Source organism: Opisthocomus hoazin, chromosome 1 (genome assembly GCF_030867145.1).
Source record: "Opisthocomus hoazin isolate bOpiHoa1 chromosome 1, bOpiHoa1.hap1, whole genome shotgun sequence".
NCBI classification, from domain to species: domain Eukaryota; kingdom Metazoa; phylum Chordata; class Aves; order Opisthocomiformes; family Opisthocomidae; genus Opisthocomus; species Opisthocomus hoazin.
The window spans coordinates 128673017-128688615 of NC_134414.1; the positions used below are offsets into that span (position 1 = coordinate 128673017).

General features: G+C 40.7%; 1 protein-coding gene across 9 annotated transcripts in view; it reads right to left on the bottom strand.

Annotated features, from left to right (window-relative positions):
* The window catches only part of BBX (BBX high mobility group box domain containing), a 158934-nt gene that overhangs the window by 130033 nt on the left and 13302 nt on the right, over nucleotides 1-15599 (bottom strand). Inside the window, exon 2 of one of the 9 annotated variants that reach the window (XM_075435444.1) lies at nucleotides 11877-11965. The exons of the other annotated variants lie outside the window; for them this stretch is intronic. The gene's annotated coding sequence lies outside the window, so the exon portion shown is untranslated. The remainder of the gene's footprint in view (nucleotides 1-11876; nucleotides 11966-15599) is intronic. 9 annotated transcript variants of the gene reach the window in all.

Here is a 15599-nt window from a genome sequence, read left to right on the forward strand (position 1 = left end):
AAAGCAGACTTTTAAAAAGAAAACTGCATTAGTATGATCTTCTCTATTTTCTAGTTCTATCAGAAATGATTTATTAGGAAGAAATATACTTCTGGTTCTTAAAACAACACAGTTTTCTTCCTAGATGTACTGCTGCAATATTCTGTAAGCATATTCTTAAAAGAGACACAAAGGTTCAAAGAGCAGTTGCAAAGAAAGCTATTTCACTCCGCTAATTTGCATCAAGTTTTATGGTTCCTATCCTCCCTCCTAAATGGAAAACTAACTGCGATAAAATATCAAGCCAAATTACAAACAGCCACTACACACAACTATTTATTTGAATGATTTCCTTTAGAGTATGTGTAATTGTTTTTACAGAATCTTTTAGTGTTTGGGCCAAATATTGTCATCTTTTCTTCAAAAAAAAAAAAACCCAACCCTCTTTCAGCTCCACATCTCATTCACCAAGTACTTCACTTAATTCAGGCCTCAATACATATAAAAATCAAACTTTCAAATCTAATTTATTTTAATGAAATGCTGGAAAACCACTATGGAAGCCCGAGTTCTGCATTCAAAATACACTCGTGATTTTCTTCACGTTAGAGTATTAGCTTGCACATTAGAAAGCCCAAGTTTAGCATTTATTTGAATACTAATTATTAAGATAGTGATCAAGTGCGATGTAAGACCAGAACTAGAGCTCAGATTTTTGGAGCTTGGTCCCACTGGTATCCCATTTGCCACAATCCTGAAGTTTAGCTTTATTTTGGGCTGTAATCTATGACCTGTTCCTTTTACATTTAAGGGCAAAAAATCTGCCAGACTTCTGTAGGCACTGTAAGCAGTTGGGGAATAAAGTGGGAAAGATGTAGAAGACAGGCAAGTGCCCTAAACAAATGTGTTTTGGCCACATCTGTGGACTGCTGGCAGCTGTGCCAGCCACGGCAGGAGATGAGATCAGTCTCTGTAGCAGCATCGAGTGAGCAAGGCAGCAGGCACAGAGGAGAGGTCAGGTCCCTGCAGGTGGGCTGCCATCCTGTTCTCAGCATACCCAGGTCATACTCTCCTCCATAAACACGCTTTCTGGAAAAGCTAGCAGGGCAGCAGAAGCAGTGTGGAAGTAATTTTTGTTCATTTTTACTTAAGAGGAAACCCAGCCTGACCTTTAACTGTCCTTACAGCATTTTAACCTCTGGCTGCTCTCCCACCTCTGCAGCCTCCCCTCCTGCCCTTGCCCTGCGTTGGAGGGGGCCCAGGTACCCCACTCCGCCCCACTGCAGGGGTACACCACCGCACCCTACAGTGCTGGCAACAGCCGGGCCTGGCACAGCCATCCCTGGGAAGCAGAGCTGCTAGGAGGACGGCTGGCCCCAGCCAAGGCCATCACAGCTGCGAGCAAGGACAGAGGACTCCTCCCTGGAAACAAGGGGGGCGGGGAAGGATTAAGCCAGAAAGAAAGCACCATGTAAATACAGCACCCAACATGAAAATTCAGCAAATAAAGTAAAATTTTCAACCATCATGGCAGATTTATGAGATGTCACCCATTTTTAGCTGATCTTTTGTTTTATCAACAACTAATTCCTCTGAATGACTGCAAACAAATTGAACTCAAGGTGCTTCTGCAAAACCATCCATTAGCCTTGTCTAATTCCAAAATCACTTTAAAAAAAAAAAACCCAAACCTGTCTCATTTCATCTCCAGCAATAAGTGTTGCTTAGGGTTTCATACATCAGAGCAAAACATTTGCTGTAACATCTCTCGTGACGATGTCCACTTTTATCCAGAGACCTGACACCAAAGCCGGACGTGTGAATCAGTGGCTATCACATGGTCTTCTCTAACTAAGAGTTTCTCGATGTTTTGTCAGAGTACCATCTAAAACTAAATGAGTCATTTTTCCTCATTCAATCATAAAAAGAAAAAAAAAAAAAAAAGATGCTTTTTCTTCTCTGGTCTGTGGTTTTCTCCCCAGTGTTTGTGTGGGACTCTAAAGCTAAAAAAAGTTTCTGTTATGCAACACTTCACTTTACTATAAAAGAACACAAAACAGATTACCAACATTCAAAATTCACAATTTACTTCAAACATGCAACCTCTCAAAAAAGAAAAAAACAAACAACCCCAAATCAAACTTTTTTTACATTCTAGGTTCAGCCACCAAAAGCCAATGAAGTATGTAAAGTACCGATTGATGCACATATAAATACAGCAAACCTCTCCATCAAGGAAAAATCATACAGGTTTCTTGCATTCAACTCTAAAACACATCTGTGGGACACCATAGAAGAGGGTGGGTCTCTTCCTGCCACTCCAGCACGAACACAAGAAACAGGCACCAATCTACACATTAGCTACCTGCCTGTATAAATATAAACGCAGTAACAGCATTAATATATCCGCCCTCCTGTAATATACAAGCAGCTTTCTTGTGTTTAATTGATAGGAAGAAAAAGTTTAAGATAGGCCACTCGTTACCAAAGGATGCAATACTTCATAGATTCGAACTACATCCTTGGTCTATTCAGAAGAGCAACAAATACTCTAGTTGTCAGGGTACAACACTGGTTTGCCAGTAACACAAATTCTCCTATTCCTGCATCTGTCCTGCACTCCTTCAGCTAAACACAGGTTAACAATAACAGCTACTGACCCACAAACCTCACGCTGTGAAACGCGGTGGCTGCACTGCTGACCCACTGCTACTTTTGCTACTGATGCATTCTAAACTGCCACAGAAAGGTACGACAGCCCATGGGAGACAGTAAAACTTTAAGCTGCTCCTGTTAAACTTCAGAGGGTTCATCGGTTGCATCCCTGTGTCTCCCACCTAGCCGACCACCACTGCTTCTCTCTCGGACCCTGCCCTGTACGGCCCAGAAGGTAGGAGAGCGAAAGCAGCTGCTAGCTTCAGTGCTGAAAAGATCCAAGACATAGCAAGTGCAGTCCTCCAAGAGCAAGAGGCTGCTGTAACAAGCAACCTGGACAAGGTGAACACCTCCTCCAACATTTACCTTTCTGTCAAAGAAATTCCACTTTTACAATTTGATCTTCTGATCTGGGTGTAGATGTGTGTTGTGAACTTAACTGCATCACTTGTAGACATGAACCACACAGACATAATAATTCCTTGTCAATGGACACTTGTTTAAAACTTCAGCACACTAAATGTTGCACTGATTATTATTCTTCATTCTTATTTTACTTTTTCTGTAAGAGTGCAGAGAGGACAAGGGAGAATGTTAAACATGGCCCTGAAGGATTATGCTGGTCTAAGAGCACAAGGCTTCGCCCAACAATTGGAGCACTAACTAGTCAGTCACCACATTTACAGTTTATTTTAATTTGGACATACCTGACTTTCTTGAAGTCAATAAAAGACCAGTTTCATCTATTTAAGCAATGGGTACTAAACAGATACTAAATGAACTGGCACACATCAGATACTTTAGATAAACACAGGTAACTTGGCCTCAGTGTTGACTGATGTCTATATTTCACATATACTCCCAGGGACTCTAGTCTTCAATTACAGCTTCTTTAAGCAAAGGCAGAAGAGCAGGGCAAAAATTCTACCCTGTGCATAAAAGCCAATACGCCCATCCTCCCCTGCCACCCCCACTCCTATAAAACCCAAGAACAAGCCCTCTAATAAGCAGATCTTATCCCCAACTAGTTTTCACTTTCAACAACAGCAAAACTTTGTATCAAAATAAATGCCAAATTAATTAAATAATCTCCCAAGAGAAAGTACTGTTTTCAACATCCAGTGCTATAAAAGAAACCCATAAACAGGATTTGCAACCTGCTAGTGTAGGAAGAGTTGTTAGTTACTGCAGCCTAACCAGATTTTGCATCTTGAAGGAATGTCCAAGACATGCCCTCGTTGCATATGGCAACAAGTGTCAGTGACTGGCCCCAGAGACTCCAGATGGTTTCAGCAGCCCTATGCTCCTAGACACAGAAACCTGATTTAAACCAACTAATTGAGTACAATGAACTCTAACTATAGAAGCCCAGCCCAGCTCTGCATGAGCTAATTTACCCTTACTCAGTGCAAGTTAAATTAGTGTGCAGAGCTCCATGCTACCACTGCCAAACCACTTCCGATACTTGTTCTACCTTATTGAAGACACACTCAAGTAACTGCAAAACAGCGGTCTACAATGTAGACATACCCTTAAGGTTTGAGATTATGCCAGGTTCTACGGATAGGTTATATTCTGAAATGCTACATTTTAACAAGGTGCTTCTGAAGAGTTGGTAGTAAAGAATCTTTTTTTTCTTTAAAAGACTCTGCGTAGCCAACTCCCTAGACCTCAAAATCCTTCAAATCCAACTGCAACTCAGACTTGGGAGGGATGCAGAAAACTCTTAGCTTTGTAGTAAACAGGCAGTATATATTTGTCTGTTTGTCTGGCTGGACTCTTCAGTTGAGTCAGGCGTTTACTAGAGGCCAGCGATGCCCTGCATTCCCAAGGAGGTCATGGAGAAGAGAAAGCACTCAGCACCTCGGTAGGGGATCTGGCGGATGGGACAACTCCAATTGTCCCTGAATTAACTAACATCAGCAGAACAGTTGAAACATTTAAGACACGGTTTGGCAAGACAGGGAGGGAAGACCATGGGTTTCCTGGAAGATACTTACACTGGAGAGGCACATGTCCTGTGTAGTCCTCTTCACCTCCCACCTCTACCTCCTCTAGTAACATTGTGATTAATTTGGAGTTACGCACCAACTGCCATCAATTGCCAAACTATTCAGTAATCTCTAACAGGCCTCTCAGCTGTCCGTAATAATTTTAAGTACACCACAAAGCAGAAATCTCTCACAATCATTTAGTTATCACTGCTGAGAAATACCCCCCAGCGTCCACTGTTTTCTGGAAAGCTACCACTCTACCCAGTAAGACATACGTCGCCATACACTCTGGAGCCTTTTTCTGTATTGACTCTGTGGTCAAATTGAAGCAAGTTGCTTGCACTACTCCTTCTACTCCTGGTATTATCATGATCACTGACCCTTTGCGCATAAAGCAACTTAAGAATCAACCCTTACCTTGCTATAGTATTCTGAACACGCAGCGGTAGCAAGCTCTCTGCAAGCTACATTAAGGTCCACATGTTTGTAGCATAAATGAACTACACTTAAAGAACACTGCTGAACACAGACACCTTGTTAATATGTCATCTCCCATTCTGAAGTTAAAAACCGATTTCTCTCATCATATTTAGATACAGGTATGCAGGGTTTTTTGAGTATTTCAAGTCAACATAAGTGATCCATTGCTTCTGAGTTGCAATGGCAATGAGGCATCTAATCACACTTGCGTGACTGAAAATTGCAAACAGAAGTAATGTCAGGTACAGCTAAGTTTGTTTCAATAAGCACCAACTGCGTAATAATTCACACCTGATAGTCATTCAATTTAAATACTAAATGATCACCAGTCCAATCCTATCGGTACATAACTGTATAACACGCACCTTTTCAACTGCACAGATGTCACCAGTGGGCTCATCACATGCTGAATCCTTGCTTAATTATTTACCTTCCTAATCATTATTTGAGGATGTTTCTGTAAGAACTAAAATCGTTTTCAAACTGGAGGCAAGTGAAAGGTGTAACCACTGGAAATCACAAAATTTTACTTCAAAATTGTAAGTATCATCTGACTACATCCACTAAAATTATTCAGGTCAGCCCTAACAGATTTTCCTAAATTTCATACATTCCTCCAAATACAGGTATAAAAAGAAATGCTTCTGAAGATCCCATATTTTGGCAAGACAGTGGTATACGCTACTCCTTTACAGTAGCTGCTGAAAATGCTCCTCTCCACATCTTGTCCCGTCACCCCTGTCAGTAAAACGAGGTGTAGATATTTTATTGGACAATGCATGCTAGTGCAACAGGTCTGTAAGTCACTCCAGAATTGATTTTAAATGTTCTTGTTTCTTTTTCTAGCAATGATGGAAGCAACACTATTTCATATACGGGCATGGACAAATTCTCACCCAAATCACCTCATACAGCTATTCAGATATCCCCACCACAAATGCTTAGATTCTTTTTCTACAGCATAATGACAAGCAATTGACACTGAGATGAGAAAAACCGAAGTTTCATATAAAAGTTGAATTATTTTTACTCCTAGTATCTGTCTACTGGTTAAGAAAACTACCTATTCTCAATTTCACCTTAGCCCTACTGAACTGCATTGTCTTGTCCACACAAACAGGGCTGCCCAAATTCCCAAGATATCTGGCTAATATACAGATCTGTCCTCTCATTCAAAAAAATAAAAAGGGACGTCTACTCATTTAAAATAAAATCTCTTAACACAAACCAAAAGATTCACAAATCTCAAAACCAACACTTTGTGGTCCACTGAATCAGGGCCAATCATTTCACCTTACTACTGTTTTGTTCAGTGTTACTTCTGCCACCTAAAACCCTAAAGTCCACAAATTCCTTTTAAGCCAGGCCAGCAAGATTTTACAAAAATGAGACATAGAACTCAAAGTCCTAGGTTAGGCAAGCAGGAGCTTATAATCACAGGTTTTGAATCATGCCTTCAGTGAGACATACTTGATTAACCCCCTTGTTCTGTAATCTGTTCTGATCATAGAACGTTTCAGCAGAGCGCTGACCATCAGTGGGTAAGTGGAAAGAAAAGGAAGAAATAAGAACTCCATCAGTCTAAAGAAAGATCTGGGCACTGGGTAGAGAAACGAATACATTTCAGCCTTATGCTCTATATACCAGCCAAGACAGTCTCACTAGTTAGGATGAGCTATTTTGAATACTCCCAATAATCTCCAAACTTGGATCCTTTCAATGTCGTTTTGATTGTTCAGAGCTTCCAAAGAGGAACACCTCTACGGCCTCACTGAAACAGCAGAAAATTCCTTTATTTCCGCAGTCCCTCAGCCCTGGCGGCTGTGTCCCACCTTGTGGTCAGCATTCCCACACTGTCAAGGTGAGTTTGCAAGTTAAGAGGTGCTCACTGCTGACTTGTTAAACTGTGAACCTCATACACCAGCAAGTTCCTGCACAGCTTCATCCCTGCTCTCCATTCACAGCGATCACACACACTACAAGCAAATTACCACCACTGAATAAAAATAAAGGTCCTGTTTGTTGACAAAGTAAGAATGCTTGAACTTTCTCTTTTGAAGTAAGATTCTTGAGGATAGAATCTCATTCATTTGCCCAAATTATCCAGAAGTCCAAGAACCACCTACACAAGGTGAGCTTTTGAAATTTTGGTCTAACTTGCTCATAATTCCAATGCACGCAACTAGCAAAATCAGTTTATTACCTTTACTTTCTTTCAGACCATGGCTCTAGTATACAACAGTTAGCTCCTGCCACCTTGTGGGACTCCATGGATCTCCCTGAAAGCTTGTTTCAGCAGCAAGCTAGTAAGTTAAAACAAATAAACATTCAGGGGTTACTTTCCTTGCTGTTTCATCATGGTGAATGTTAAAACAAGAGACAAGTATTTATGGAGAGGGTATGCCATTTTGAATATTTTCTGGTTCATTATTCCTAGCATTGTTTACATAGTTGAACTGCTGGATTTTGTAATCTCATGGAGGATGTTTTAAATATTTAAATATCTGTCAAGAAACCTAAGTTTTGGAAGCTGATGCATCTAAGTTTAAAACAACACTATGATCAAACACTTGTCACCAGCAGTAAATTTCACATATTTGAAATAGATTCCACATAGAAATAATATGAATTTAGGCTGAAAGTCCTTGCAGTCAGGTGCAATTTTGAAACCCAACAATCTGAGTCTTGTAAGGAATTGTGCATGTGCTTAACTTTTAATACAGCGATAACACATGTCCAGTTCTCCCAAAAAGATCTGATTCCATGTGATTACTTTTTAATTGCAATTTGACTTTTCTATTTTACGCTTTTCATTTCCTCACCCCCCTCCACCCCTATCATACATGGCCAACTTTACGACTGAGTGAAGTTCTCCAAAGAAGAGTAAGACATTTGGAATGGAAGAACTTTTTCAGCACAGTAACAAACAGGTGAAGATCCACGGATCACAGACCCCATGTTTTACACATTGTCTACTTCCACTCAGATGGGTAACTCCTCACATCGACTTTGTGGAGGTGCAAAAGAGAACAGCAGCTGCAAACAATACAGATGAGATGAGGTTCTCTTTTTATTGAAGCAAAACCTCTGCTACTCCAGATCTCAAAAATGAAAAAGCACAGAGCAGTGCAGATGCTGTGACTCCATGAACCTGCTCCTTCCTACTCTTGGACCCAAGTGATTTGCTACAGATGCACAGTAATGCAAGAACAGTTAGTGAGTACTTCCACCCCCCGCATCATTCTGCGACTGCTTCACTGAACCTGGTGGAGATCTACTGCGCTGTGTACTTGATGCCAGCTGTAGCAAACTTAACTCCGTGGAACTTCCTTCTGGTAAAGGAAAAACTGTCAACTGATTCAAAACAGGAACAGCTCTTCCCAATGTCACAAGCAAATCATCTCTAGTAAAGGCCCTAGTAGCTCATAAATAAACTCAAGAACAATAATTACAGATCCACAGCTAAAGGAAATAGAGCAGAAATGACCCCTTTCATATGTAAGCAGAATGTATTTTTGCTACAGAGTGAAACAATGACAAAATGTCAGGCAACTAATCAAGCTGGCACAGTATACCTGAGGGACAGAAATTTTGTGTTCTTGAATAAAAAGCTTTACGATCTCACCAGCTTCCCTGGTAACTTCACAAGTGGGGTTGTCTCTGATAGCATGATATTCCTCCCCCCGCTTATCTCCTCCTATCTACTCTTAAAGTCTTAGTAGCTATACAATTAACTTAAAAGACAGAGTTCAGAGGTGTCTGTGACAACCTCTGATCACACCTCAGCTCCAGTACTGAGAATCCCTCCCAGAATGAGCTGTGTCTGTGTCCTGACTGGAAGACACAACTGTTCCTCACCGTTGTCCTTACCCATCTCCATCTCCACTACCAGAAACCTAGACAGACAAACAGGCAAAGAGCTCTAGAAGAGAGTACTTAACCTGGATGATCAGGAAATCAGAACTGCAGTGCATACCATACCTGCCTTGGACACAGCCAACACCTTGCAAGGACAGCCCAGGTACTCTGGGTATTAGGAATACAGACATCTCCTCATCATGAGCTATTTGGTTCGACCTTTTCCCTGCTCTGAAGCAGCATGATGGTAAGTCAGTCTCACTGTAACTGCAGACACGTACCTAAGCGCCGCCTTCAGTCACTGGCTAGAGAGAAAAAGAAATAGCATGCTCTAGCACCAGAACGGATCAGATCCAACACCTGTTGCAGGTCTCAATAACACAATAAAGCATGAGGAGAAAATACTAGGACCCTACAAGAAATTCCACTTTGATGCAAGTAAATCATCTCCTGCCATATCCTCTTATTCCCATTTTATTTCTCTACTCGTCCTATATTCTGCAGTGTTACCAACGCACCAGGAGGATCTCTGAGCTAACCTTCTGCTTGCCTACGTGCCCACAGCAGACTAACTGCAGTATCAGGGAGCTGAGCAACCACTTTACTCTTCAAGATGGTTTGAAACCTGGCGCAGCACAGACACACTTCTCATACCCTGACCAGAAGTCCTCTTCCTGATGAGTGTAACTTTGCTGGACCCGATAACAGCACTCCCAAGCAACAGCAGACTGAAAAGTATCTGATGATTTTAAGTTGTCACTGTTGTCCACAGCATTCTGAATACCAGCAGTGAAAAACGACCAGCATTAACTTTGCTTAGAATTGTGAGTTCTCTAAGGAGCCAGAAGCACCTGGCCCAGGCCAAGGAAGCATCACGGCATGGCTTCAGCCTGGTTACCATCTGAAACACTACTCCTTAGCTGTCAGGTAAGATTTTTTTTTTTTTTTACTTCTTCTTTCCAAGCAGTTACAGAAATTCATCACTTTATTCATGTATTAACTGAGGGAAGAAGTATTTTTTTTTAAAAAAAGCACTACTGGGCCACTTACACCTTCCATTTTTATTTTATCTATACCCTACTTGATCTCCTTTTGCTGTCAACTGTTTACCCTTACACTCTAAGAAGAAAAGACGAAAGGTCTGAATGTAATTGCCTCTATTTCTTGAAAAACACCTCTAAAAATCACTCAGGTGACAGATTTTACAAACTTCAGTATGTAACAAATCTTATCAGATTTCCAAGAGGAACCTCACTGCTTCATAAACTGGAATCCACAACCAGCTCCATCTTCACCAATTGTTTCGCTGATGCCAAGCCAGAACAGCTTACCCAGAACTGTGCACATGCCCAAGGATCTGTGCCAAAATGTCTCAAAGCAGAATCAGGTCCCTGTAAGATTAGCTGCATGCAGGGCTTCAATCCTGCAACTGCAACAGCTCAGGGAGACCGCTATGACAGAGGCATTGCAGGACTGGGCCCTAAAATAATCAAGTATATAAAGATCTTTGTCCTTTCCAAGCTGAAGCAGAGTTCTTAAAAACCAACCAAACAAAAAAACTTCTGTATTTGTGAAATAAAAATCAATTCTTTGGATGACAAGCCGGGCCAGTATTCTTCAGGCCAAGCTCCTTAAGATCTATAGGCTTTTTCCCCATTTTTGGTTTTACTGGTTTTTTTAGAAGTTGTTTTTCAGTTTATTTTTTTTTTCTCTTGAATATTTTTATTCTACTAATTCTTTCCCATCTCCCTCAGATGAAAACCCTACACAGCCCTTGTCTTAAAGATAAACCCAACACAGGAAAAACTCAGTCCAAAAGATGCAAGTTTGGCAGCATTTAGAAAAACGTCAGCAGCTAAAAAACCTGACAGTGCTGGTTGGAACTGCAGAGCAAGGATGGGGGATAACTCCCTTGGGATCTACAGATTTTTACCTATTATCTTCTTAGCTTTCTATCATTTTACTTCACAGTATAGCACGCAGATGGCTGGATTTGACATCAGAAGGTGAACAAAGTACTAAGAATTTTCTGTGAAATCCAGTTCTGGTATGCTCAAGACTACGTACCAACTGAGAAAGTGGAATATGCTTAACACAGCTCTGAACAGCACTAGCCTAAGAAAGGAAAGCATGTGATCGATGGATTCTCAATCTAATCTGTTTTAAAAGACAGACATTAAGCTTCCTTGTTACTGACCTACTATGAAACTACAAGTTTAAACTTTGGACCTTAACTACAAAGTGCTCCACAAAACCCCATGTTGCCACAACGCCAACTTCCAGACAATCTGTGCCAATCCTTAGAGCAAGAAGCTCCAGGCTAGAAAGCTGAACTGAGTGCTCTGAAATATGTAAGCACAGACCAAGCCTGGCCTAAGCAGTCCTTCTGAAGCAGTAGGCCACTTTAGCTCATGCCTGCAACCAGCATAAATACGTTTCTATCACCTTCACACATCTCAGACCGCAAACAGAGCATGCTTGTCCATCCTTGCAAAAGTCACTTTCACAGAAGTAGGGAGGACAGAGGGCAATATTTACACAGCACTGAGTGAAGAAGAGACCTTGGGTTGGAAGAAAAAAAACACCAAGTCCAAAAGCTCTGACCTACAAGGTTACGTTCCTATCATGCAGCACAAGCTCTTAAATGTAGAAGAATTCTGAACTGAACTTGGATGCTAACAGATTTGGTAAGTTCACAAATACTTAATTAGTAAGCCTCAAATCGACAGATGATAGTTCATAATAATTTTTGCCACCTACCAATATGGAAAAGTAATATGTGCACACACACAGGGCAGATGTTTTAGTACCAAAAAGGTAGCTGGTGTAATAAATTTAATGGTGACGTAGAAACATGCAGGAAGTTCCGGAGTTCTGTACCTGGTTCTGCCACCAGCCATCTGGTCTTACCTGAACATCCCTGGGTCTACTCTGCAATCTGCAAAACTGGGGTGGTAACACTGGTTCTGAAATGTTTGTAAAATGTAGTTAGTTGACACCTGTAAAAGTACACAATAGGAAGGCAAAGTGTTATTATACCCTAAAAATGTACTGTTTAACAAAATATGTAACACAGACGACAACACCACCTGTGTTCTACAGTACACACTCTTAAAGACTTTGCTTATACACCTGTTTAGATAGTGAATTATTTTGACTCTCTGGTAGGATGAATTGCTAAATGTCAACCTGAAGTCTGTCTCTCTCAAGAAAGAAGCAGGCATCTTTTCAAGATCTTCACAAACATTATACAAAACTGAGTCTCAGTGTAAAATCCCCCTCAAGTTTTGTAACTCCACCACAATTAATGCAACTGCTATTTGACCCTATGATAGAGCTAACACATGGTAATAAATATATATACAAAAAAAAAAAAATACTGGCAACTCTTGACTTTTTGCGTTGCTACTCAGTACCAAGTTTTTCTTCCAAAGACTGCAGAACACTTTACAAAGAAAGAAGCCACCACCATCCCAAGTTTGTAAACGGAGAAACAGAAAGAAAGAAGCAGCAATCTGCACAAGATCATGAAGCAAGTTAATGGTAAAAACTGCAGCACCAGCCAGTGGGTTTTTTTTCCTGTTCCATCCGGCACAATTTTCACCCTTTGCTGGAATCCCAGAAGGAAGTGCTAACCTTAAGTTTGCTTGATAAAATGTAAGTGCGGAGCTGGAATGTATTTTCACCCATCCTTCTGAATATACTTGAGCCTAAATAGTAAACTGTACTAGATTCAACCTGGGGCATACACAATGGTGTATTTCAAGCAGTTCATTCAGCGCGTGGGACACATTTTACTAGAAACTCACTCCAGGATCGCTCTCCTTCACTCCTAGCACCATCAGAGTATAATTTATGCATTATGCTATGAATTTGTCTGCCTTATGCTATGAATTTGTCTACCTTAGAAAATAGTCTTGTTTCAGCTACACCAGAACAATCGGAACAAGTGTTATGGCACCAGGATACTAGTCCATACCTAGCAAGTGATTTTTTTTGTGTGCGCGCACACTTCACTTCTGTTTCAGTTATTCCACCAGCGTACCTCAAAGGGCACAAACACAAACTTACAGAAATGCAAGTCCATCCTTGTGAAAGGGTTTATACTGCTTTTCTTTTGTCTCCGCAGATGAAAAAGTTGTCGTGGCATACTATACTCTAGGGTTACTCCATCCACGCTCATACTTTCACTCACATTTATACAACAGTAAAATTCACACCAACCACCAGTATCATTATACTGGTAAAGTACAGATGATTGTTAAAGAATCCTAAATGAGATTCATGAAGGTTTTCTTACAAGTCTGAATTTATTTCCACTGAAGTCAACAGCAGAGTTCTCACTGAGCTCAGCGTGACAGTGACTAGACCTAATGGCCCACAGCTCCCCGGTAACCGCATAGCTCCTTTTTGGATGGGAGGTAGGGGGAAAAAAAAAATAAAAAATCACACATATGGTTAGTTGCCTCTGTTACTTTTGGGGTACCTGGGAAAGTGACAGGATCTATTTTGCAGGCAGCAAATAACACATATAATACTTTGCAAAGGATATTCCCCTGCAGCTTACCTTATACAAACTTGGAGTACTCAGGCTAAGACAATGCACCTGCCTTTCCACTCCCCCTGTGCTTGGCTGGAGCTGCCATGAAAGCAGACTGCTTCACAGCAACACTAGTCTGGCTCAGCACTAGCAGAAATGCTTCTGGTTGTGAAGATACGACTTTTTGGAAGTTCCCGAGTATAAAATTGTTTCAAGAAAAAGACTGGCCTATCGTCTAAATATGGACTGTTGGTGGGATTATTTCACCAAGTTGATCCATCTGACTAACTCTCCAAAGGGGAAGAAAGTGAGCTTTAATTGTAGTGATGGGACCAAACCCCCCCCCCCACAAATAATAACCAAAGACAAGTGAGGGTGTCTCATTCTTCTGATCAAGTGTTACTGATGTAGTTACAGCAACATTTTAAGCATGCACTGCTCCTAGCTGGTTTTGCCACAATCCCTGTGAATAATGCAACCAAATTCTGTTCAGCGGCCTCAGTGGAACTGCAAAGCTCACACCAACTCTTAATTCAGACCAAAGTGAATTTTTTATCCAGATTTTTTAGCCTGACCAGTAGCCCATTTCAATGTAACCTAACAGGAAAACACTGCTAAGCACATGCTGAGTAACAGGTTTCTCCGAGACATCTCAGACAGAACACCGTCAAAGATACCAATTCTCCTGAGAAAAATCTTGGCTCAAATACTTATTTTCTGAGAGGGAACAAAGCCTCTACATTTCAACTGTCTAAGGGGGGGGTGGAAGCAAGTTAGAACAAGAATAGTTCAATCCTATGGAAATGCAATAACTATAAAATCAGCCACATTAGTAAAGCATTCTGTTTAAACACTTATGCTAAACAAGAGCTAATTGTTTCAGGGCAGCATCATAAAACACGAATGCTTCAGCAATAAACAACTTACATCAGAAAAGTTGCCTAAATATCCAACCGTATTTTCTTACTGATCTTGTACCAAATGTATGTGAAAATGACGACCCTTTCAGGATAAGTGATTCATCTTACTTTGGCTTGTTCTCTTCTTAAGAAAAAGAGTAGGTAATACTCATTAATTTTCCCATTTCAATTTTTTACGGAAGGTTTTGTTTTTCTTTTTAAAAATTGACCATTTAAAACATTTGTGACCTACAACAGCATTTTGATGTTTGCTTTGATTTTCTTCTAATTTCTATTTAGCTTTCTAATTTTATCTTTTCGTATTTAGTTATGTAAGCCTATAATAACTGTTGAGACTGAATACCCTATACATTGATACAAAAGAATACAGAAAAACAGGACAAAGTCAGGATCACAAAACCTATGTTTGCACTGCCCAGAGAAAGCCATAAAAACACTTCTTGAAGTGTACAACTCCTCCTTCGCAGGGGGAAGGAGCAAAATTGCAATACACAAGTAGTTTGTATAACGGTGCTACCAGGCCTCAGACACACTTCACACTTCTGAGCACAACCCTTCTACTACCTGAGGTCCAACTCTGCATTCCTCAATGGTCACAGATACCGCTACACAGTTCCCTTGCTGCAGAAAAATTGCATGGAGTTGCACAGTCAATACATGTTATCAAGCTCTTTGACTCTGCCCAGATGCTATTAATATTTTGGTAGGGTGGGGGTAAGAATTCTTTATCTGTGTTAGCCCACAGGGTTGCTATGACATATTTACCATTTCCCGCCCCCCTTACTCTTTCTTCATCTAATATATTAATAATACATTCAGCATCCAGTAACCAACTTGGTTTCACTGTTTGATTTCTGGACACCAGTGGTGCTAGATTTGTTTCTGAAAGTTGTAAAAGTCCCCCCTCAACCATTAAAAGTCACAGTCACACGCCACCTAATCTAGAGGAAAACTTGCAACAGCAATTTTAAAATAATCAAAAATTTTTTTTAATGTTCAGTACATATCTGTGTAAACAGACAGGTATCTGTTGATCTATACCTGCTAGAAGCTACACAGGGGTCTAGCTCTCACAAAAAAAGGTTAATATGGCGAGCTTGTCACCTAGTGAGCTACTCTCCATTCCTTAATGGTGGAAGATGCTGCCCAAGGCATCCATTATTACAAACAGAA